The sequence below is a fragment of the Leopardus geoffroyi genome, chromosome C3 (assembly GCF_018350155.1).
Source record: "Leopardus geoffroyi isolate Oge1 chromosome C3, O.geoffroyi_Oge1_pat1.0, whole genome shotgun sequence".
Lineage (NCBI taxonomy): Eukaryota > Metazoa > Chordata > Mammalia > Carnivora > Felidae > Leopardus > Leopardus geoffroyi.
The window spans coordinates 55,093,010-55,117,935 of NC_059338.1; the positions used below are offsets into that span (position 1 = coordinate 55,093,010).

General features: G+C 36.8%; 1 protein-coding gene and 1 long non-coding RNA gene across 15 annotated transcripts in view; one reads left to right on the forward strand and one right to left on the reverse strand.

The window, feature by feature from the left end:
• The window catches only part of DNM3 (dynamin 3), a 559,650-nt gene that overhangs the window by 190,464 nt on the left and 344,260 nt on the right, over positions 1–24,926 (reverse strand). The window lies entirely within an intron of this gene.
• LOC123585109 lies at positions 14,557–21,133 on the forward strand. Its single transcript, XR_006705915.1, has 2 exons — positions 14,557–15,650; positions 21,009–21,133. It is a non-coding gene; the product is annotated as an uncharacterized LOC123585109 (long non-coding RNA).

A 24,926-nucleotide genomic window follows, 5' to 3' on the forward strand; every position in this document is an offset into this window, starting at 1 on the left:
ATCATTTTATTATCCCCTCTTATGTAATTTATGATGTTAATAAATAATTCCTAAGACCATACATAAGTTAAATCCACAAGTCTACTGTTTCTTTTTCAGTCTCCCATGACAATACAAAGTAAAAGGTTTGGGCTTCTTAAATAGCATCTCACACCTCCTCCTGTGGTAACCTGTGTACCACAAGAATAGGAATTTCACCACACATATACATGAAACATGAAATGCTCAAAATGTGATGCCTGTGAATGACTAGATAACTTCTGAGGTGGGCCTTGTTCAAATATATGGCGCAAATAAATTTTTTCGCAAAGCTACTTTATATCATACGAAATATCTTCAGTGACTATGCAACAGAAAAAGACACACACTGGCTTCTATTTAAGAACCTCTGAAAATTGGCTCACATGAATCACTGTCAGCAAGAAATCTTCCAGCATAGTGACTAGCCTCAGTTTGCTGTCAGGATGAGATAGGATTGATATCAGGATCAGAGCAACCTTTCACCTTCAAGCAAGAATACAGAAACTGCCATGAGAACAAGAAGTAGAAATCTCGTAAGTGATGTCCCTTCTGTCCTTTCTTTATTATGATTACAGTATCTTCCCTGAACTTTCCCTTCTCTGATTCATCAGACTTTTTCTATGTGACATTAGAAACAGCCTGGCAAGAACCCTACTGCAATTGTTTGCATGAGATGAACCAAAACCAAACCGCTGCTTGTTAACTACAAGTTCATTCCTTTGCTTCACTACAACGAATAAACAGAATTAAAGAATGCGAACAATTTGATCTCAATTATGTAGAAATATTACTACAAGTCCTCCAACCCCCGTCCCTAGCCTCAAAAATACCATCCCCATAAGGCAGAGACACTCATAAAACTCCAGATTCCATTTTCTTTTCAATTTCCACCTGTTCGTTAAAAAGCCCTTTTTTCACGTTAATCCTCTGACCTTATTTCAGTATCTACTGAAATAGACAGAATTGGACAGAAACTCAAGTTTCAGTAATGAGTATATAACTTTGTATGTGTAGTCTCCATAGGTCCAGAGTTTTTCCTTTTTTCAGTCACCTAACCCATCAATTTAAAAAAAAAAATTGTTTAAACTGGACATTGTGTGTCAAACTCAGAGCAGCAACTTTCTCCTCCAGTCATATTCAGTCCACATGAGATACTTAAGGATGTAATAAAATATAAAAAAGCATATTTTAGCGGCTTGCTATTTTGAAAAAGGAAAAAAAAAATCCCTTCAGACAGTAATCAGTTGCATTGTGGTGGAGATTTCTGCAAAATGCATTAAGCAGTTCGCGCCTGTGGCAATGGTCACTACACATATTTTGGAATGTCTCCCAGACTCTAAGACTTTTTCCAGACATCCAGGAGGAACTTTAGTATGACAGAGATCCTGCTCTGGGCCTTGAAAAAAACTGTAGAAGGAAAACTTTTGAAGGTTCAGTTTCAGCTGGATTTTGTTTCTTAGACAGCCGAGTTGCCTAGGTTATGGAAAATACTAGTAATTATAGAGTGACGATAATCAGAAAAGTGCCCCCCCCCCCGTCTTTTTTTGTCTGCAGCTTTAATTAGTTAATCATGGTTTTGGTTAAGCAATAATACAAATTTGTTTCCTAAGTGTCTTTACGTGCAGGGTAGAGTCTATCCCATCCCAGATACTGAAATCACCAAAGGATATTATGATAGTATTTTCTAATTTTTAGAAATAAACAATGAGATGTATCCCTCTTTACTGCCCTTTTGCTATATGAGCAATCTTAAATTTGCTCGGGAGTTATGCCTTAAGGGAGGAAATCACTGGATTTAACAAGCCCTCTTTAACCACTTATTTCTCTGTCGTGTTTAGATTTAAACTCTTTCCTCATGAGGGGTTTTTCCTGTGTCTAGGAATGAAATCCGAGTATAGAAACTGACATAGTTTATATATGAAAGGACATATTGATGTATGCTACAGCCAAACATTTTCCATAGACATATATTACCCTCCTTCTTCTGTCTCAAAAATATAACTTTGCGGGGAGGAGGGAGAGGGGCACATTTTGTGCCTCCTATAAATCGAATTCATCTTACCAATGAAATAAATACATGAAAGAAAAAGTTTTCCTTTTCTTTTTGTTTCATGTTATATCATGGTTCCCTTTACAGCTTCCTGATTTGCTCAGATGCAACTTTAAAACTTTGTTATTTTTATAGTGGCTTAATATTCCCTTTTTGCTTAAGTTCCAGCTCAATTTTACTCTGTTCTCCAATCCATACAGCTCCTGGTGTGAGAAACAGGTGCTTCTTGGACTCCATTCTTCAATTCCAATCATTCCTGCAAGGGGCTAAAAGTCAGTGGTCCTTTAGGGAGGCAACTGTCATTTTCCCTATCTTACTGATTCTTACATTTATTTGTTTGGAATCTAAACAGGCAAAGAAAAGCATGCTTGCTTGCCCATAATATAAATATTTTACATTGTAATATAAAATACAGTGTAAAATATTTACATATATTTTACATAAATATTACATTATATATATATATATATAATACAACGTAAAATATTTTATGCCATTTACAAGAGAGGTGGTTTTGAAAAAAGCACTAATTTAGGAATTGAAGAATTGGGTTATGCTTCAAACTTTGCCATTTATCAGCAGGGTGACCTTGAGAAAATCACTGAACTTCCCTAAGTTTCAATTTTTTCATTTACAAAATGGTAATAATATACCTTGTTGCCTAACTCAGAGCTTTATTACAAGAGCCAAATGAGATAGTCTATGTCAAAATACTTCTAAGGTAGCATCTGTAAAGAGCTCAGAATGGTGTTTGGTGCATGGTAAATACTATATAAGTGTTAGCTACAATATTAATATTATTATTATTATATAATTATTATTAAAACTGCAAAGCATCAGACAAATAAGTAGTCTTACTAGTGCATTTTTGATGGTTGTGTCATATACCATCTCATGATTAGTAACATTTTAAAAAACGTTATTTCATAAATCTATTTAGCTATTTAAAACAGACTTCAGTAAATGCATTTTCCAGGTGATGAAAAACAGCCTTAGAAACATTAGGATGAAAAAAATCACTAGGCTGTATGAGATGCTGTTGCCTAAGATGGCAAGACTTTTCTGGAATTTCAAGCAAGGACTCAGGCAAGAGCACTGCAAATATAGCATTAGGCTACTGTGGGGCTCTTGAAAGGGGTGTCAGAGTCTCCTCCTTGCTTTAATGCAAATAGCAACAATACACTGGCCTCTCTTAAGCCAGTAAAAGATGAATGAGTCCAGCATATCCAAGGCAGTTCTTCAGATCCACTGCTTTGGCTTCTGGATGAACAGAAATGTCTAATGTACCACAATCATGTCCAGCCCCAGGCAGAGTTGAAAAGTCATCACTGCTCACCCTTGGTACCTGTATTAGTTTGCCAGAGCTGCCATAACAAAATACCACAGACTGGGTGCTTCAAATAATAGAAATTCATTTTCTCGCAGTTCTGGAGTCCAAGTTCAAGATCAAGGTATCATCAGGTTTGATTTCTCCTGAGGCTCTTTCCTTGACTTGCAGATGGCCACCTTCTCTCTGTGTCCTCACATGGTCTTTCCTCTGCATGTATCCCTAGTGTACCTTTGTATGTTCAAATTTCCTCTTCTTATAAAGACAACACTTGTATTGGATTAGGGTCTGCCCTAATGGCCTCATTTTAAATTAATCACCTCTTTAAAGACCCTATATTCATATATAGTCACACTTGGAGTTACTGAGGGCTAGGGCTTCAAGATTTTGGTGGGGTTGGGAGGGACACAACTCATCTCATAATAGGGCCTTCTCTCCTGGTTATTTCTCCCACCAGTTACTTCCTTTCTACCAGGATCTATGTAGTTCAACATATTTTCTTTTCCCCATGGATCCGTAGTGCTCATTGCTTCTGAGTACTTCTAGAGAAACAGTTAATTAGGCACAAATGTGCAGGTGCTTTGAAACCTATATGGTGATATGAAAATCTTACATTATTATGACTTCTATGAGCATAAGCTTGGCAAAAATGTGATTGAGTCAGTTACATCAGTCAGGGTTCCCTATAAAAACAAAACCAATAAAGTGTGTGTGTGTGTGTGTGTGTGTGTGTGTGTGTGTGTGTGTGTGTGTAGTGTGTGCATGTGTGACAAAAACTAATATATGTAACTGGGTGAACATGCTTGCTGCTCATTAATAAATCCTGAGGTCCACCAGTGATTGTAGGATGGTGAAGAAATAAGACTCCACACCTACCAGTAAGACTTCATGGACAAAGGTAAATATGACACAGGCTGTCACAGGAACCCAGAAAAGTGACAAGTTACCCTGGGGTACTTTGGAAGGCTTCACAAAAAAATAAGTAAATAAATTAATTGAATTAAATTAAATTAAATTAAATTTATTTTAATCTAAAAAAAACATACATGACTTTTGAGCTTGATCTTAAGATTTGAATATAAATTTTCCAAGCAGAAAATGAGCTTAGGGAAGATTTCAAGTCAGCAGTTCCCAAAATGTGGACCATGTTCCCCTGGGAGTCAGCAATACCTTTGCAGAGGGCCCACATGATAGACTCATGTGGTCAAAATTATTTTTATAATAACAGTAATGCAATATTTGTCTTTTTCACCATGTTGACATTTGCACTGATGATTCAGAAGTAATGGTAGTGAATCTGCTGGTGCCTTAGCACAAATCAAGGCAAGGGCACTAAACTGCACTAGTAGTTATATTCTTCGATGCTAAGCTGTTGCAGTTAAAGAAAAAAAAAGTCAGATTTGCTTAAGAATATCCTTGATAAAGGAATAAAAATTATTAATTTTTTAAAAAATTGCCTTAAAAATTTTCTTTTAATGTTTACTTATTTTTGAGAGAGAGAGAGACAGAGAGAAAGCAGGAGAGGGGCAGAGAGAGGGAGGGAGACACAATCTGAAGCAGGTTCCAGGCTCTGAGCTATCAGCACAGAGGCTGATGTAGGATTTGAACCCGTGAACCATAGGATCATGACCTGCACTGAAGTTGGATGCTCAACTGACTGAGTCACCCAGGTGCCCCTAAAAACATTGCCTTTTAAATACTGTATATGATGAAATGGAGAAGTACACATAAAACACTTTTTCTATATCCTATAATTCAACGGCTGTTTCAAGGAAAAGCACTGATGTAATGTTGGAGCTGTGCTTATTTCATGGAACCCCCTTTTTACTTGAAAGAATCACAGACAAACTATAGAAATTCTAATGTATCGAATGCTGTGAGGCTACAGTTCCAGAGAACTCTGATTCAGTTGTATGACATTTCAAGGAAAACAACCAACCACCAGATTAGCTGCCAATCATAAAATTAGAGCTTTTATGTGAAAATTAAAATTTTGGAAAACTTGCCAGCTTCCCAATGCTTATAGATTTATTTGATGCAATCCATGCCAATGTTAACCAATGTAGTTTTAAATATTATTTGATGACATTGATAAACATTTGGAAGATCTACACTACATTCAAAGAACCAATATTTCCCAAATGGCCAGTGCATGATATTGCAAAATCATGCATGGGTAAAAGATCTATCCAAAGTGCAAATAAGACAGAACATGAATTTTAATGTTATAGATTATTAAAACTTAATTGGTATGATTTCAGATCTACATTGTAACTAATATTTAAGAAATTTCTACTTGTTGACTTTTGGTGTAGTATTAAAGGAGAATATATACACAATTATCTGAAAAGTTTATTAAAATACTCAATCCTGGGGCGCCTGGGTGGCTCAGTCGGTTAAGCAGCCGACTTCGGCTCAGGTCATGATCTCGCGGTCAGTGAGTTCAAGCCCCGCGTCGGGCTCTGTGCTGACAGCTCAGAGCCTGGAGCCTGTTTCAGATTCTGTGTCTCCCTCTCTCTGACTCTCCCCCATTCATGATCTGTCTCTCTCTGTCTCAAAAATAAACATTAAAAAAAAATTAAAAAAAAATACTCAATCCTTTCCAACTACATCTCTGTTAGAGTCTGGATTTTCTTCAAATCCTTCAACTAAACAGCACATCACAACAGATCGTAGAAGCAGATACAAGAATCTTTTTTCAATCAAGCCAAATATTAAAGAGATCTGAAAAATTGCAAAACAATGTCACTCTTCTAATTTTATTTGTTTGGGAAAATACAGTTATTTCTCACAAAAATATATTACTTAGGACAACATATAATGGGTTCATTATAATTTTAAATAAATTAATGCATATATTTTTAAATTCTCCATTTTTAATTGTATATTATAGTATTTTATATATACATATATTACTAGTGTATTATATATCAATATGTATAGTCTATAGTCTATATAAATAAAGGCTTTTTGGAAGTATTCAATACTTCCTTCAGAATTTAAAAGGACCCTGAGACCAGAAGTCTGAGAACTACTACTTTGTTTAAAAGAACTAGTTTGTATAAGAGCAAAGATCATGCAAGAGAAATATGGTGAGTTCCTGAAGTGGAAATCAGCATAGGCTTCTCTGAAGAGTTGGTGAGAGAGGATGGTAAGAAGTTTAACCAGGCAGATTATAAATGAAACTCCATGCCCTGAAAAAGTTTGAACTTTATCCTTTATACCAATGGTTTTCAAACTTTCATGACCATAACCCATGGGCAGACATACATTTTACATAAAACGGTACCCAAACACATCTATGTTTTATAGATAAATATAACCAGAGCAGACCTTCACAAAACAATACCTTTACAAACTGTGATGTACTCTATTTTATTTTCTATTAAATTTTTAAAAGTTCAGTGCAAGTCACTAATTTGAATATACTACTTGTTAATAGCTTGCAACCTGTAATGTTTAAAGTACTATTCTGTGTAATGGAGAATCAAGGGGCAACAGATGTTTTGCCAAGGGAAGTGACATGATCACATTTGTGCTTTTAGAATCACAATGTGGCGTGGAGGGTGAAACATTCAGGAGGCTGTTGTAATTGTCCAGGAGAGTTATGGTAAGGATATGACCTTAGCTAGAGGATTGAGAGGAGGGACAATATTTGGGAGAAAAATGACTATTAGGATTTGAAGACAAGATGATATAGGGCTTGTATAAGAAGATATATCCATGATGACTCTGAGGAAGTTTGTAATTTGGGAGAATTGTGCAGCTGCTGAGGCTAGTAAGATCCAACATGCAGGAGAATAACAGGTTTTCAGGGCATAGAGGTGAAGGCAGAAATAAATAAATTGAATTTAAGATGGGCTGGATTTCAAGTTCATTCAAGTAGTGATGTCCAAGAAGGGAACAGAAATTTGATGCCATTGAAATGGAAAGGATTCAAGTCTGAAAATATAAAAATAATTGACCTTAGGTTTCCATACTGCCATTTCAGGGGCACTGTGTTAGTCCTTTCAGTCCTGCATTAACACCATCAGGTGTATTCTTTATGAGTACAAATAATACACTGTATAAATTTACGAAAAGTAACTATGATCCTAGAAGACACACTGTCACTAAAAACAAAAATTTAAAAACATATACCAGTTTTAAGTTTCAAAATAAATTTGCAAAGGCCATTATGTTGTCAAGTTTCCTCAACATAGCTCATTATACCAAAAAAAAAACAAAAACAAAAAAAAAAAAAGGCAGCGCATATGGTCCCTGTCAACATGTGCCATAGCACTGGGAGATGTTACATACTGCTAAGAAAATCTTTTTCATGACAATAAAACCTCAGCATGCAAAAGGATATAAATACTTTATGATACAACTGTAAGAAAGTGCTACGCTCATTTTTTGTAGAGATCTAAGGAGAAGGACACAAATGCCCATAACATCTGAGTGGAGAGATGTTAAATTTATAAGCATTCAAAATTTGGCGCACAAGCCCCAATTCAATTAATTTCTTTTTAAAAGTCTCATGTCAAACTTATTTATTATTACTAAATGCATGTTTGATGGCAACAAAACCCTTGGCACAGGCATTTTGTTGAAAAATATCAAAGGTCTCTGTGACCATTAAAAATGTGGCAGAATATTTTATCCGGTTTATAGTGATGGAAATCAAGAATCAAATTGGTCAAGCAGCCTTGCAAATATCACACACCACATAAATAACCAAGTTAGTAATCAAACTTATATCATAATTTATCCATTAAATCACACAGTCTTGCAACTGAGGAAATGAACACATTTTATTCTGATACCAAACCCATAGAAATCCCTATTATTTAATAAATCACTGGAAGTAAACATTTTTTAACATGCACGGATTATTAAAAATAACCCGCTGTTATACAAAAGCAAACTTCGCAGACTATAGAGAAGAAATACAGATAAATAATGTGGTAAATTCTATTAGAAATAACACAAGAGTCAACTTCACCAGGAAATCTGATTGTTTACCATAATCATCAAAAATCTCAAAAACAGATTCATATAGTGTTAAATACATGCAAAACGTCTGAGATCAGATATCATATAAACAACTTGCTGCTGCTGCTGCTACACTGTTGTTCCCTAATAACCTGCTTGGGCAGTTCAGCGACCAAAACCGCTCCATGACCCGGACTTGTCAGCACAATGTTTATGCTTCGGTTTCACTGACCAAAAGAGCCTGAACACATCAATGAAATGCAACACGGAATCTCAGCGGATGTAGCACTTGAGGGCTTGCAAGCAATCTAAACATGGGGTCTGAAGAAAGTGGCCTGTGGCTCACCCTTTGGGGAACACGAGGTACCTCAGTTACACAATAGCAGTTAGCAGATCAGAGCAGAGATTAAAGAGACCCTCCAGCTCATTCTTTGTCCTGAACATAATATTTAATCATAGCCGAAGACTAAGCAGAAGTTTAAATTACAAGTCTAACTTCCTGTTTTGTAATTTTTAATGATCAGTTCTCCCGAGTGGGGCTCAGGTTATATGGTTATTGTCTTTAGTCAGGTGTGTTCTGTCTTATGCACCAGATAATTTCTAGAAATAGGAAAAGGGATAAATCACATTCTTATAATTCTATTAATACTTTCTCCAATGACAAATGTCATCATTTTAGGTTAAAATCCTTTAACTTCAGATTTCTCTGACTCACTATTGGTCAGCCTTCTCTCAAACAGTAAAGTGCTTATAGTTCAACATTAAAATTCACCAAAGAACCAAACCAGTTAAAAGGACTAGGTGGATTAGTCCTTTGTAAAATAAAAAAGTTTTTAACATTTATAAAAAATCTCATGTTCTTCCTATAGCTTTGATGTTGCCATAAATATATCCATCTGATATTTTGAACAACTTCAGGTCCTATCATTCAACTTCCATGAAATATCCCAGTCACTGTGCAAAGTCTTAATAATGCAAAATTTTAAAACATGGTCTATCCTCTCAAAAACTCCACCATTTAGTAGAAGAAAACACACACAAATAAATTATGAAATATGCCACGTAAAAGTAGATGTATGGTTTGGAAACAGAACATGTAAAAGAATGATGAACCAATGTTTTGAAAGACACAATCTAGAAAAACTCACACAAAGAGAAAGAGATAATCTGATAGGCCTATTTCTGTTAAATCAAATGAGTCAATAATGAATAACCTTCCAAAAAAATTAAAATACTAGACCTTGATGGTTTTATTGGTGAATTCCACCAAAGGTTTAAGTTAGTAATGATATTAGTTCTATAATCTCTTGCAGAAAATAGAGACAGAGGGAACACTTCCTAACTCATTCTATCAGAACAGCATTATTCTAAAATAAAAACCAGATAAAGCCATTACAAGAAAGGAAAACAAAACATCAATATCACTCACTAACATAGATACAAAATCCTCAACAAAATGTTAGCAAATCAAATCTAAGAATGGATTTTAAAAAGTGTGCACCATGACCAAGTGGGATTTATTCTAGGTATACAAGGTTGGTTTACTTCTCAAAATCAAGTAATGTGATCCTTCACATCAACAGGATAAAGAACAACAACAAAAAAATCATGTTATTATATAAATAGATGCAGAAAAATATTTGACAAAAATCTAACACCCATTCATGATAAAAACTCTCAGCCAACTAGGCATAGAGGGAAAATTTCTTCAACTTGGCAACATGCACCTACAAAAAACTTTAAAAAAAACTAAAGCTAACATCATATTTAGTAATGAGAAACTAGATGCCTTCTCCTAAGATCAGAACCAGGCAAAACGTCCCCTCTTATTACTCCTTATTCATTATAATGCTAGAAGTCCTAGATAATGCAATAAGAGAAGAAAAGAAAGAAAAGGCATACAGATTGTAGAAGAAGAAATAAAACTATCTTTGCAGATAACATGATTGTGTAGAGAATGCCAAAGAACTAACCCAAAAAAACTTCTGGAACTAATAAGTGACTAGAGCAAAGTTGCAAGATAGGAGGTTAGTATACAACAGTTAGTTGTGTTCTTATACACCAGCAATGAATAATTGGAGTTTGAAATTAAAAAGACAAAACCATTTACATTAACACCAACAAGAGAAATACTAAGTTATATATCTAACAAGATAGGAGCAAGATCTTTATGAGAAAAACTAGAAAACTGATAAAATAAATCAAAGATCATCTAAATAAATGGGAAGATATTCCATGTTCACACACAGAAAAACTCAGACTCATTAAGATGTCCATTCTCAATTTGATTTATATATTCAATGCAATCTCAATCAAAATACCATTAGGTTATTTTGTGGACACTGAAAAACTGATTCTTAAATTTATATGGAAAAGCAAAAGACCCAGAATAGCCAACACAATACTGAAGAGGAGCAAAGTTACAGGTCTGACACTATTCAACTTCAAGATACTATAAAGCTACTGTAATCAAGTAAGTGTGGTATTTGTGAAAGAATAGGCAGATAAACAGATCAGAGGAACATATAGAAAACCCAGAATATAGCTAACTGGGAGCAAGGGCAATCCAATGGAGAAAGAATAATCTTTTCAACAAATGGTGCTGAAATGCCAAAATGAGTGGACATGCACATGATGAGAAAAAATGCATCTATACACTGATCTTACACATTTCACAAAACTTGACTCCAAATGGGTCATAAATTTGAAAGAAAAACATAAAACTGTAAAACATTTAGAAAATAAGATCGGAGAAAATCTAGTGACCTTGGGTTGGCTGATGAGTTTTTTAAATTAAGTTAAAGACCTCTGCTATGTGAAAAGACACTGTTAAGAGAATTGATGAGGCACAGGCCGGAAGACAATATTTGCAAGTCACAAATCTGATAAAGGATTAGTATCCAAAATATACAAATACCTCTTAAAACTTACCAAGAAGAAAACAACCCAATTTAAAAATGGGTAAAAGACATGAACAGACACCTCACCGAAGAAGATAATACACTTGGCAAATCAGCATCTGAAAAGAACTCCACATCATATGTCGTTAGAGAATCACAAACTAAAATAACAGTGAAATACCACTACACACTAATAGAATAGCAAACATCCAAACAAAGCAAAACAAAACAAAAACCGACAAAAACAAATAGTTGTGAGGATGAAGAACAACAGGAACTCTCATTGCTGGTGGGAATGTAAAATGGAACAGCTACCTTGGTGATTTCTTACAAAACTAAACATACTCTTACTATATGATCCAGCAATCATGCTTCTTTGCATTTACCCTAATGAGTTGAAAACTTATGTTCACACTAAAACCTGCACACAGTGTTCATAGAAGCTTTTTTCATAATTGCCAAAACAGGAAACATCCGAGATGTTCTCCTATAAGTGAACTGGAAAACCTACTGTGGTGCATCCATACAACAAAATACTATTCAACGATAAAAAGAAACTTTTAATTAAGCCGCAAAAAGACACGTGAAAATTTAAATGCATATTATTAAGTGAAAGAAGCCTGTCTGAAAAGGCTACATACTGTATGATTCCAAACACATGACATTCTGGAAATACAAAACTGTTAAAGGAGCAAAAAGATTAGTGGTTGTCGAGGGTTTAGAGGAAGGGGGTGGAGGAAGGGTAAACTGGTGAAGCACAGGGATTTTTAGGGCCATGAAACTATTTTATATGATATTTTAATGGTGAATACAAAGCATTATGCATTTGTCAAAACCACAGAATGGCATAACACCAAGAATGAACCATAATGTAAACTATGGACTGTAGTTAATAATAATAGTTGTTAATAATATAGCTGATAATGGGGCGCCTAAGTGGCTTAGTCGGTTGAGCGTCCGACTTCGGCTCAGGTCTTGATTTCACGGTTCGTGAGTTTGAGCCCTGCGTCGGGCTCTGTGCTGACAGCTCGGAGCCTGGAGCCTGCTTTGGATTCTGTGTCTCCCTCTGTCTGCCCCTCTGCCGCTTGCACTCTGTCTCTCTCATTGTCCCCAAAATAAGTAAACATTAAAAAAATTTTAAAAAATATATAGCTGATAATAATAAATCAATATTGGCTCATCAGCTGTAACAAATGTACCACACTAATGCAAGATGTTAAAAATATGGGAAACTATGAGCAGGGAAAGTGGGTATATGGGAACTCTGTATAATCTGCTCCACTTTTTCTATTTTTAAAAGTCTATTTTTTTTTAATGTCAAAACATGGTTCAGAGGCAGAATCTCTACCAGAGTGTTTAACTCTTTGGGAGAGGGAAGAAAGAGAACAGACTGCTGAGCAGGATTTTGAAGGGCAAACTGGATTTTGCTGTTCATTTGGTAAAGGACATTCCAGGTCAAAAGAATAAGAAATTGGACTCTAAATTGGAGTAAATATTTCTACATTTATAACAAATTAGAAGAATTATACTGCAGAAGAGTTTGGAAGCATAATGAAAAGCACACCCACTTAGGAGATGTGAATCCTGTTTCTGCTGGTGGGAGGGAACACATGGATTCTGGCACCAGGCTACTGGGCTTTTAAGTTCCCTCCGATATTTCCTAGCTGAGTGGTTTTAACCAAGTTACTTAACCTCTTTCAGTCTCACTTTCTTTATCTATGGAGTGAAGATATAGAGTTTGTGCCCCAAAATGCAATCATGAGTTAATTTACATAAAGTGCTTAGACCAGAGCTTGGTACCTGATAAGTGCTAAAAAAAAGTGTGAGCTATTATTGTCATTATTACCAGGAGTAATTACTAGCTTGACTTTAAAAGAATTCCTTTTACCTTTCTGAGCCTCAGTTTGGGTAACTGTAATACAGGACAATAAACCACCTAACTTAAGTTGATTATAAGAATTAGTGGAAGTGTAAAGTGGCCCAAACAATGTCCAATCATCCAATAAGATTAATAGCTGCTATTCTCAAAATCATACTATAATAATGCATAATGGTGAGGTGAAAAGAATGGAAATCTAGAGCCCTTTGCCCTAGCTCTACGACCTGAAATGCTGTTTGGTCTTCCTAGCCCTGGTTTCCTTACCTGTGAAACAGAGGGTGATATCAGGACTGCTAAGATGGACAAAGTGATGAATCTTTCAAGTGTATAAATACATCAAATGACAACATTTGGGGGGAAAATGAATTTGCCTTTTACTCACATATTACACATATATTTTATACTACCTGAATAAAGTTCAAGGTTATCTAAAGCAAGAGTATTTCCCCAAACCTACAAATAAATGAACTGAGACACAAGGACTAAGAATTGTTTCTGTTATAAGGAAATGGGAGAAATGAAGAGCAACAGAATATTTAAAGGAACATAAAATTTAATATAATCTGAGTCTTCTTCCATGGAAAGAAGAGAAAAAAATAGAAAATGAGAGTAAATGGTCTTCTGCATTTTGGAGAAAAGATACAAAGGATCTTTGAGGGACAAGAAGATGGAGGAGAACCTTAAAGTCAAAAAGTACCAAAATCCAAGTAACCCCACATGCATGCATCTAGAGTCACTTTTTAAAAAAAATTTTTTTAATGTTTATTTATTTTTGAGAGAGAGAGAGAGAGAGAGAAAACAAGGGGCAGAGTGACAGGGACACACAGAATCTGAAGCAGGCTCCAGGCTCTGAGCTGTCAGCATAGAGCCCAACGTAGGGCTCGAACTCACAAACCGCAAGATCATGACCTGAGCCAAAGTTGGATGCTTAACTGACTGAGCCACCCAGGCGCCCCTCTAGAGTCAGTTTTTAAGGACTCCTGGAGCACTGAGTCAAACACTGTGGGACAAACCAAAAGAAGAATACGGCTATTTATTATCTGTTCTCAAGGAATTATGGTCTCATTGGAGGAATCAGATCTACACTGAGGGGGAAAATTTTTTTTAACAGTAAAGTACCATGTCTGAAAGTGACAGTGGTTCCTGCTGGGAGAGAAGAAGAGAAAGGGGTTCCAAGGCAGTGTAGAAGATTTTCATTACAACTACAATTATTATTTTTAAGGATCTGATGCAAGTATGTCATGAGGCTAAGGTTTTGTTGAATCTTATTTTGTTAGAAATATTTCATAGTAAAAAAGGATTTAAAAATAAGCAAAAAGAGAATAATGAACATTATATGGCTGGTACCAAGTGTAAGTGGTATTAGAAATCACTAGGAGAGTGGTCACTCCGGGCTGCTGGTGAGGGAAGGCAGGTGGGAGAGGAGAGTAGAGCAGGTTATGAGAATGGGTAGGATTCTGATGTAAAGAAAGGAAGAAGAAAAGATCTGCTCAAACTTAAAACTGGACACTGGAAAAGACAGTGACATAAAATAGTTAGGTCCCTATGTACAGGTCTTCTGTCACCTCAGAGCTCTTCTCTAAGATGGGTAGGATATGAAGAGAATAGATTTGCTCTCTCCATACGGTGACTTAATGGCCAAAAGGAGTAGCTCCTTGCTTAGAGAGGACAACTTGGACCGCAATGTTTTCAGAACTTAGGGAAACTAACCCTGCAGAGCTAGGGTTTATAACCCATGGTCCACGACTGGGCCTCTGGACTGGAGAACTTTTGGAAGCCATTTTGTGAATGTGTGCAATACTTCTAGAAGAGGCCAATAACTCTACCATGTTCTTACATGGGTTTATGACTCCTAAAGTTTAAGAACCACTGGTATAGACAGAGTACATTTCAAGGTTGGCAAAAGCTGCCCTGAAAACTTTTATCAACAACTGATTCTGATTCCTTCAGCTGGCTTGACCATGACTAGAGGGCAAGAAGTCCTTTGGAGAGGTGGGAAGTAGCAACATTTGTATCAAAAGACCCAGATGCCTGGACCTGGGCTCTCAGAAATGGCTGAAACTTTGCTCTAAGCCCATATCATCTTCAGAAGAGGGAGGAATTGTCCTTCCATATTATTCCCCAGGAAAAGAGACGTAAGTATGCTCCATTTTTATCTGTGTTTGGTACTACCTTAAGGGGGTCAACAGAATAGAAGCTGTATTTCATCACTACAAAGTTAAAAACAAAAACAAACAAAAAAAATGACACAAGGTCAACATCACAGTCCACATTCCCAAACCCCTGTTCAGGTCATGTTGTCTTTCTGGTTTATATCTCCACATTTCTTGGAATTTGTAACCGACATTTAAATGAACTCTTATGCACTCTGCACTTTGAGGTAAATTTGGTTGTAAGCAAAAACAACTTCAAAAGTCTGAAGTCCTTACTCCCTTTTGGACCCTAAGCACCCAAAAGATGTTCTGTCAACCCCCAAACTCTGGAATGTCTTCCCAGAAAGTGAGTTAAAATGACATTTCTGCTTATTCCTATTTTTATTGTAATTGCTGATGAACAACTTTTGGTTTCCTTGCTTCTCACATTTTGCCCTTTTACCTCGCAAATGAGCTTTATTAAAGAGCAGAACTAATTATAAAACAATGTAAAATTCAACAACTGTTCATAATAAGATGCCTTGGAATTAAAGCATAATTTTTATATGAGGATGGGCCAAATTCCTCAGGCCAAAAAAAGAAAAAAAGCAAAATATGGTTTCTTAGACATTTCTACAAATTGATTATGATAGTGGACTAATCAGTTAAGTCCTTCCACATTATTTTATTTTCAGTTTCAAAAGTAGCTAGAAAATCAACTGACTTAACTTGATTAAATTATTTGATAGTCTTTTTTATCTATCTGTGAAGCAGTGTTTGTAATACATTTCTAACAGAACCTCACAAAATGGCTAAACAATTACAATATTCTAGAAGAATGATTCCTAAGTGTACAAACACATTAAAAATCCTCTGTTCAGGCCAGGTTGCTATATAATTCTGAATGCAGTGTGACCTTGCTTCCCTCAGAGACCTTTGGAATTTGGCTCTTATTTCAGCCTTTCCTTTGCCAAGCATATAGAATGAATTAGGTGAAGCTCTGTTGCAAACGCTCTCCACCCACAATGGTTTCCAATAGAGAGCTGAGTGTTTTAAACCCACAGTTTAACTTAATGTAAAAATGGTTCTACTTTCAAAACTGGGTTTCGCTTCCCTCTTGCATCTGCTCGCCTTTTCCCCCTTCATGACAATTTTACTTCCCAGTGAGAGAATAAAATTGGAACAAATGTAAACAGGAAACCTAAAGTAAACAGTCTAAATGCATATTTGTAGTCTTTTAATTTCAGGTGTTCACATACCGAAGGGGCCTGTGGACTTCGTTGCTGATGCAAATAAAGAAGGATGCATTAGGAGCTTCCTTCAATGTCACTTTGGCTTTGGTTCCCAGTCCCTCCAAACCTCTTGAGGCAGGAAGCAAAATCTATGGATAAGTGAGGCCCAGAGAAGCTACTCCCTACGTACTGACTGAGGGGCTCTCCAGCCTCCTTTTCCTGCTCTCTTGTCCTCTCTTTTATCACTACTTCTCCTCCAGATTCTTAGCACACTTTTATGCTTCTGATCCGCAGCCTTTACGAGAAAAGCATCACATTAATGACTGTAAGATGCAGATCACGTAAAGGAAAGAACGTGGGTTTACAGGTAGACCAACTGGGAGGTCAGACCTCAGCTCTACAATTCATTCACATAAAGGAGAGTTACTAAACTTCTCTGAGACTTGCTTTCTGCATCTGTGAAACAGAGAAAACACAGGACTGTAAGGAGAATGCACATACCAAGTCCCTGACCCAGATTCAGTGAATTCTAATATGCTTTCTCCTCCTTTCCTATGTCCAGACTTAACACCTCCCTGAAGGGTTTGTCTTTTAAAGTGGACGATATGAAGAGAGCAAGGTTTAACCAAGAGAACAATGAATTTCTAAAAGAGGGATTTTAAGCCCTCAGCACCTAGCCTGGGGGGGTGTTCTGGGGTATTGCCATGTTCTCCCGAACATGCTGCTCAATACTGTGTTGAGGGTAATCTTTAGAAGGGAGAATAAACATTTCAAAATTTCTCCACTTCTAAACAAAATTAATTATAAATTCCTATTTTTCATTGACCAGCTTCCAAATTGTGGCAAAAACTGCTGCACTCCTGCCATTGGGTTTTATTTTATGTGGTAGGTATGTTTTAGAAAAGCTCTGCAATTTAAACTGTTACAAATATAATGGTATTTGTCATACTTGTTTTGGGACCATTTTCTTTATTAATAATTCAGGTTGGGGCACCTGGATGGCTCAGTCAGTTGAGCGTCCGACTTCGGCTCAGGTCATGATCTTGCGGTTTGTGGGTTCGAGCCCTGCGTGAGGCTCTGTGCTGGCGGCTCAGAGCCTGAAACCTGCTTTGGATTCTGTGTCTCCGTCTCTCTCTGCCCCTCCCCCACTCACACTCTGTCTCTCTCTCCTTCAAAAGTAAATAAACATTAAATTAAAAAAATTTTTTTTAAATAATTCATGTTATCTCATGCTAAATTTGGACTGCATATCTAACTCCCTCATCCATGTGGTTAGAAGCATTTGGGTGCTTAGACATTCTTAACATCCTTTAATGGGAAGATAATGTAAACGTTTTCAAAGACCTGTATAGCTTTGCCCACTTCCCTCTATACATACTCTATATTGGAAGAGATGACCCTTTAATCTATTCCTTCTATCTATTTCTATATCCATATGAGATTGCAATATCTCCCCTTATCTCTGCATTCCCCTTTGGTACTCTGCAGAGATTCTGGAAGCCAGAGAAACATTCACCAAAAAGGATGTTTTCCCTCTCACAGGACAGACCATTCTAGATAGAAATTTTATACACAGTGGATACATATATAAATGTACATATAAAAAACTAATAAATATCAAGAAATTCTTAATACAAACTACCAAAATTTCTGGTTTAATTGTAGATTCCACTCTAAATATATAATGAAGCTCCTGTCTATAGGAGTAGCAACCCATTAATGACCTGAAGTGTTAACGCCCCTGCCAACCTAAAGAATTCTAAGTTAGGAGAATGCTTCTGTATGATTGCTTCAACTACAAATTCTTTTCCCTGATCTTAAAAGTCATTTAAAAAAAAAATCTCTCTGGAAGCGTCTAAGTGGCTCAGTCAGTTAGGTGTTTGACTCCTAGTTTTGGCTCAGGTCATGATCTCACCATTCCTGAGTTCAAGCCCCACATCAGGCTCTGTGCTGGTGGTATGGAGCCTGCTTGGGGTTCTTTCTCTCTCTCTGCCACTCCCCCACACATGCTCTTTCTCTCTCAAAATAAATAAACTTAAAAAAATCATATATATATATATATATATATAGAGAGAGAGAGAGAGAGAGAGAGAGAGAGCGCTATAGAATTTTTGTTCATCTTTCTAATAAAGTGACTGTAAGCAACTTGAGGCTAGGGACTGTGGCAAAATTAACTTCGCATTATCAAAATTTGGTAGAGTGCCATTCAAGAGCTTTCTGTATGCCAAGGAAATATGTTTATCTTCTAGATTCAGCAGTGAACAATAGCAATACGGCTCCTGGCCTCCTGAGTCTTATATTAGGGAACAGATATAGAAATAAATATGTAACTATATATTAGAATAAATGCTCCAAGGAAAAAGAAGAAGGTGCCATTACCAAGTATGACAAGGGAAGGTAATTTAGACTAGAAAGGGAAGTCAGAGAAAGTGTCTCTGAAAAAGGTCACATTTCCGTTGAATCCTAAGGCTGAAAGGATACAGGCCCTGACTGGAAGGAGCCCTCCTCAAAGGAATAGTAGAAAAAGGAACAGTGTGGCAAGAGGGGAGTCCTCAGCGTGGGGAGGGGGAGGAGCAAAGAAGGGAATGAAGGCAAAGAGATAAGAAGGCGCCAGGTAGCAGTGCATTATGGCCATCTGGATTGGCTATGATGCTGGCTTAGACCGGCAAGTGGCCATGGGACTAAAGAGAAGGAGTCAGATTAGAGATCTATTTTGAATTTTTTTAAATGTTTTTATTTTATTATTTTTGAGACAGAGAGAGACAGAGCATGAGCAGGGGAGGAGCAGAGAGAGAGGGAGACACAGAATCCGAAGCAGGCTCCAGGCTCTGAGCTGTCAGCACATAGCCCGATGCAGGGCTTGAACTCACGGACTGTGAGATCATGACCTGAGCTAAAGTCGGACCCCTAACTGGCTGAGCTACCCAGGTGCCCCTGGAGATCTATTTTGAGATGGAATTAGCAAGAATTGGAGATGGATTGGAAAGGCTATGATGAGGGGAGGATGGAAGACTATTCCTAGCTTTCTGACTTGAGTAAAAAGGTAGATAAAGGTGGTCTTTTCCAGATGGATAAGATTAGAGAAAGAGCTGGTTTGCAAGAGAGTAGTGGGGAGGAGGAGGGAGCACTGCAGGAATGTAATGACCTTCACAATGACCTTGTTGTGGTCACTGTTGTTTTAAGTGCTAGTCTAGAAATTCCTACTACATGGCTTTCATTTTCTAGCAAGAAAACAAATCTATTACCAAATAATTTTAAGCAACTGATGAATTTTGACATTCTAGTAATTAAGGATTTTATCATCTGTTGGACCAAGCACACCCTTTACTAAAAAAGTCGATAATGTTTACTGTATTTATGCCTTGAAATCCAGAATCACTGTATCTTCCTTAAATGACCACACAAATAATTCTAGAGTATTTGTTTACCAAGTTTTTGCTTAAGACATCAAGGTTTAATTTATGTTAATTTAACTTTTTTAAACTTTGGATAATATAGATTATTTTCAACATCATGAAATTATATATTCATAAGTGGGTAAAAACCAATATATAACTTTCCCAGAAATGATTTGCACTTGAAATTAGAACTGGCTAATTGAAATACAATTCTATTGGGCATTATATGGAGACAAATAAGGGGGGGAATACCAGCCATCGCACAGACACTCTGCTATCTGTGTATATATATTTATAAAACAAGTGATCTTCTCATTGGCTATCCTTCTCTGCATTCATCACTTCTCATTAATACCCTGGCATCTGGCACAGGAAAATGCCTCTCTCCACCCAGTTCCCTTTGGAAAAGGAATTGGGAAAATAGACTAATTCCTTTTTTTTGTGGGAATTATGTCCAACAATTATGATACTAAAATTAGGCTTTAAATTGAATAATTATCTTCACAGTTAGAAGAGTGCAATTTGCCACCAACTGTAGAAACATCAAGAATTGGTGTCCTTGGGGCACCTGGGTGGCTCAGTGGGTTAAGCATCCGACTTTGGTTCAAGTCATGATTTCACGGTTTGTGAGTTTGAGCCCTGCATTGGGCTCGGTGCTGACAGCTCAGAGCCTGGAGCCTGCTTTGGATTGTGTGTGTGTGTGTGTGTGTGTGTGTCTCTCTCTCTCTCTCTCTCTCTGTCCCCCCAACTTGTGCTCTGTCTCTCTCTCTCTCTCAAAAAAAAAAAAGGTGTAAAAAAATTTTTTTTAAATAAAAAAAAAAAAAAAAAAAAAAGAATTGGTGTCCTTAATCCTTCCTTAAGTGAGATAAAAGATTGGACATTTAAAATGTTTCTACTTTTGTTTCTCCCCCAGCATAAGAACAGAAATCCAATCTTGAGACTTTGCCTAATAAGGCTCAGAATTCTAATCCCAGGGAAAGTCTCTGTAACTGCATAAGGAGCATAAAGGGAGGGGCGTGTGGGGCAAAAGGTCTTGAGTATTTCTAAGCTGGCTCATTAAAATTTAATTTCATCTTTATTTTTCGTTTTATGCAGAGCAAGAGAAAAGCAAGTCTATGGAGAAAACTCCTTTGTTGAAATTATTTGGATGTTATAGCTGGACTTGGTTACCTTGTTCTCAAGGAAGTACTTCTTGACATTTAAGTAAATAATGTGCCTTACCGTTTCTTCTCTGGTACATTTAAAATATTTATGATGGTTGGACACCAACATGGAAGGTTCTTATTCAGCACCCAGACCTCTAGTTTCTCATATCCCAATGATGCCAGGTCCAAATTAACTTTATACATGCAAGGTCAATATTACCTTGATTTTTAGGTTTTACCTAGTGAGCTAAGCATCCTAGGAGAAATTCTTTTTTTTTTTTTTTTTCTTTTTAGCACCTGTAGCTATCTTAGACTAATTAAACAAACAAACAAATGCTCTCACACTTTTCTTCTCCCTCTTAACCGGACCTCACTTCTCAACTTCCTCCACACTGGACAGTTTAATGTCCATTTCTAATAGTAAAACTTTACAGTTCATGACAGCCCAAAACTCAAGAAAATTGACATTCTTGAAAACCCTTCTCTATTATCTTCAAGTGGAGTGTGTAACGTTGTGGTGAGAGCCATCAAGAACAGCCGTAAGGCAGATTGATTCAGCAGCACCCAATGAGTTAATTAAAAAACAAAGACACCAAGAACATATACAATTATGTTCAGTCTGGCTTTGCCTATTCAGTTTCAGTCAGAGACCACTGCTTCTTTCAAATAACCCATTTATTTTTGAGGAAAAAAAAAATCCTGTCTTCAGACAGGATATGGGGGAGGAGTTAAGGGGTGATGTTTTACACATGCACATCTGGCTACAGTCCAATTATTTCCCTTAAACATTCCCCCAGTTGTTTTCATTTTGCTCCATGCTTTGGCATTCATAAATTTGTGAGATTAATTGTGTGTCAGCAGTCTCCAGGCCTGGAGTTGGGCACTACTTTAATAGCAATATAGCTACAAAACAACTCTATAGAGAAATATATTCACATTTTTTGAAAAGCACAGCCACATATTTCATTTCTGTTTAATATTGTGGCACTGACATTGTACATAAAGAAAGTAGTGTAGTCTTTTAGAGAATTGCCCTGCTCTTAAGATATATATATATAAACTCAACAGCTTTAAACATAAGAAAGGATTCATCAAGAGTACAATGGAGAGTTCGTGTGGCTGGGCATATGTGTTTCTTGTTTTCATCTGATCACTCTGAGAGGCGCGTCAATAGATTGTTTTCCTAGTCCTAGAAAGTGCCACCAATTAAAATCACCTTTGCCAAAGAACAAATTTATCTCAGACATGGTGTAAAAGCATTTTTTAAAATTATTTATACTTTGAGAAGACTCACATGCTTTCCAAACTACTGTTTTAAATAAAATGTTTGTGTCCTCTAAAATTTATATATTAAAACCTAACCCCCATGTTATAGTATTAAAAGGTGGGGCCTTTGGGAACTGATTAGGTCATGAGGGTGAGGTCCTCCAGAATGGGACCAGTGCCCTTATCAAAGAGACCCCAGAGAACTTCCATACCTGTTCTGCCATGTAATGATACAGAGGGATGGTAATCTATGAACCAGGAAACAGACCTTCACCAGACACTGAATCTGCTAGGCCCCAATCTTGGACTTCCAACCTCCAGAACTGTGAGAAATAAATTTCTGATGTTTATAAGCCATCCAGTCTATTGTTTTTGTTCCAGCAAACCAAACACACTAAGACAACTGCTATATATGAAAAATGAAACTGGAAACTCCTTGCCTTGATGTTTGGACCTGACAATCTAGATTACGAGCCGAGTGAAGAGCTGTGTTCTTCAGAGCTTGGCACTGCAGGTGCGCTAGGTAAGGGCTTGATAAACGCTGGGTAGCGATGAAAGAACTATTGTTAAATGTTGGTAATGAGACAACTTATTCTTGTTTGACATAATCTTGCATTACATATGTGACTAGGAAACAAACCTATCAGATGTTGTGGCTTTTTCACAAGTAAACACCACAAGCCACCACAAGGCAAATTTCCATATACATAACCCAGCAGATTGTTCCGGGTCAAGGTTCTAGGATGGGCAATATCGCTGTGGGAAGGATATGGGCAGCTTCTTCAACTCTCCACAAAAACACACAGCCAGTGGAGAAGCGTACAGCACTCCTCCGCGGAACAACGAGGGCTAAAATAAGTGGTGTGATATCCCCGCAGAAGAAGACAGAAGGAAAATTTGTATCCACCTATTTATCTCCAAATATGCCATATGATGGGAAGTTTTACCTAAATAAAACTATAACCTAGCAGTAAACTCCTCGTTACATAAGCAGCAAGAGGTACTGAGGTTATTGTGTTGGACCCGCTTGCCCTTAGACTATTTATCAGAATCTTTTTTACACCGATAATATTTGAAGTTTGCTGAAAAAAAATTACACACTCTCCTTTGACCTTGATTTCTTCTCCTGAAAAATGAGGTGAATAACATGAGCCCTATCTACTGCGCAAGGTGATGGTGAGGATCAAATGGGTAAGATAAAGAATGGCTAAGCAATCAGCAAACCATGAAGTACAAACAAATGTTGGACTCCATAAAACATTATTCACCATCTTCTATTCTATTGACGGCTCAACACTGAAAACCCAAAATACATCACAGCTTATTCTTTATATAAATTAGGTTACCAAACTCAAGACTAACTGGTAACACATTTGCATAGATTTCTACCTGGCAAACTCGTGGGTTCATGCTAACATAACATGAGAGAGGCCTGTTAACAGAAGGCAATGGCTGCTTTGAAAACAATGTAAATTTGACTCAGAGACATAATATGAATATTGACACAGTACTTATAAATGCAATTATATTTTATCTAAGCAAATTTATTTTCATTGCTGAGCTTATATCTAACTAACTGTGGTGCTCTAGCTATTTATTCAAATACTTGCTACACACAGTATGGGCAAAAAGCTAATAATATCTCAGAGCCATAGTTTCCTTTTACATAAAAAGATAATAATACCTCCTGACATGGTTTTTGTGAAGATTAAGAGATAAGATATGAAGAAGTATTTCTCGGGGCGCCTGGGTGGCGCAGTCGGTTGAGCGTCCGACTTCAGCCAGGTCACGATCTCACGGTCCGGGAGTTCGAGCCCCGCGTCAGGCTCTGGGCTGATGGCTCGGAGCCTGGAGCCTGTTTCCGATTCTGTGTCTCCCTCTCTCTCTGCCCCTCCCCCGTTCATGCTCTGTCTCTCTCTGTCCCAAAAATAAATAAACATTGAAAAAAAAATTTAAAAAAAAAAGAAGTATTTCTCACATACTGGTCATCCTGTTTTTACTGGATATATCTTAAGAATTATTGAATTCATATTTCCAAAACTATGCTGGTAAAATAAGTCCAGAGTTAAATAAGGCTACAAACAATCCAAGTGATTTAAGTATAGCATCATTAAAACACATGTATATTTATATATATTGCCTGTGCACATATTTTTCTCAGAAAGCTCACAGGAAGTTCTACAGAAGCTGAAATAAACCATAGCAAAATATTTCTCCCTCTCTTTTTAATGTTGAATTCAGAAGTTGTAGTATTATTTTAATATAATAACAGTTCCAATAATCTTAATAATGATGATAAATATACTTACTACTTACATGTTCCTTTAACTTTTCAAGGCATCTTCATATCTATCATTTTATTTTGGTTTTCTGAATGACACTGTTAAGAGTACTAACATCACCTTACATTCTACATCTGATTAAAACCTACTGGGAGAAACAACTTGTCAAAACTGAGACCCAGCAGGGCTGGTCAGAAAAGTTTTGGGAGACCACCATTTACCAAATTCTACCTCCTCACATATAAACCAAAGGTCACAAATGACAATCAGGTACCACTAGCAATAAACGAAAATTTTGAATTCCAGTCCAGATAGGGGAT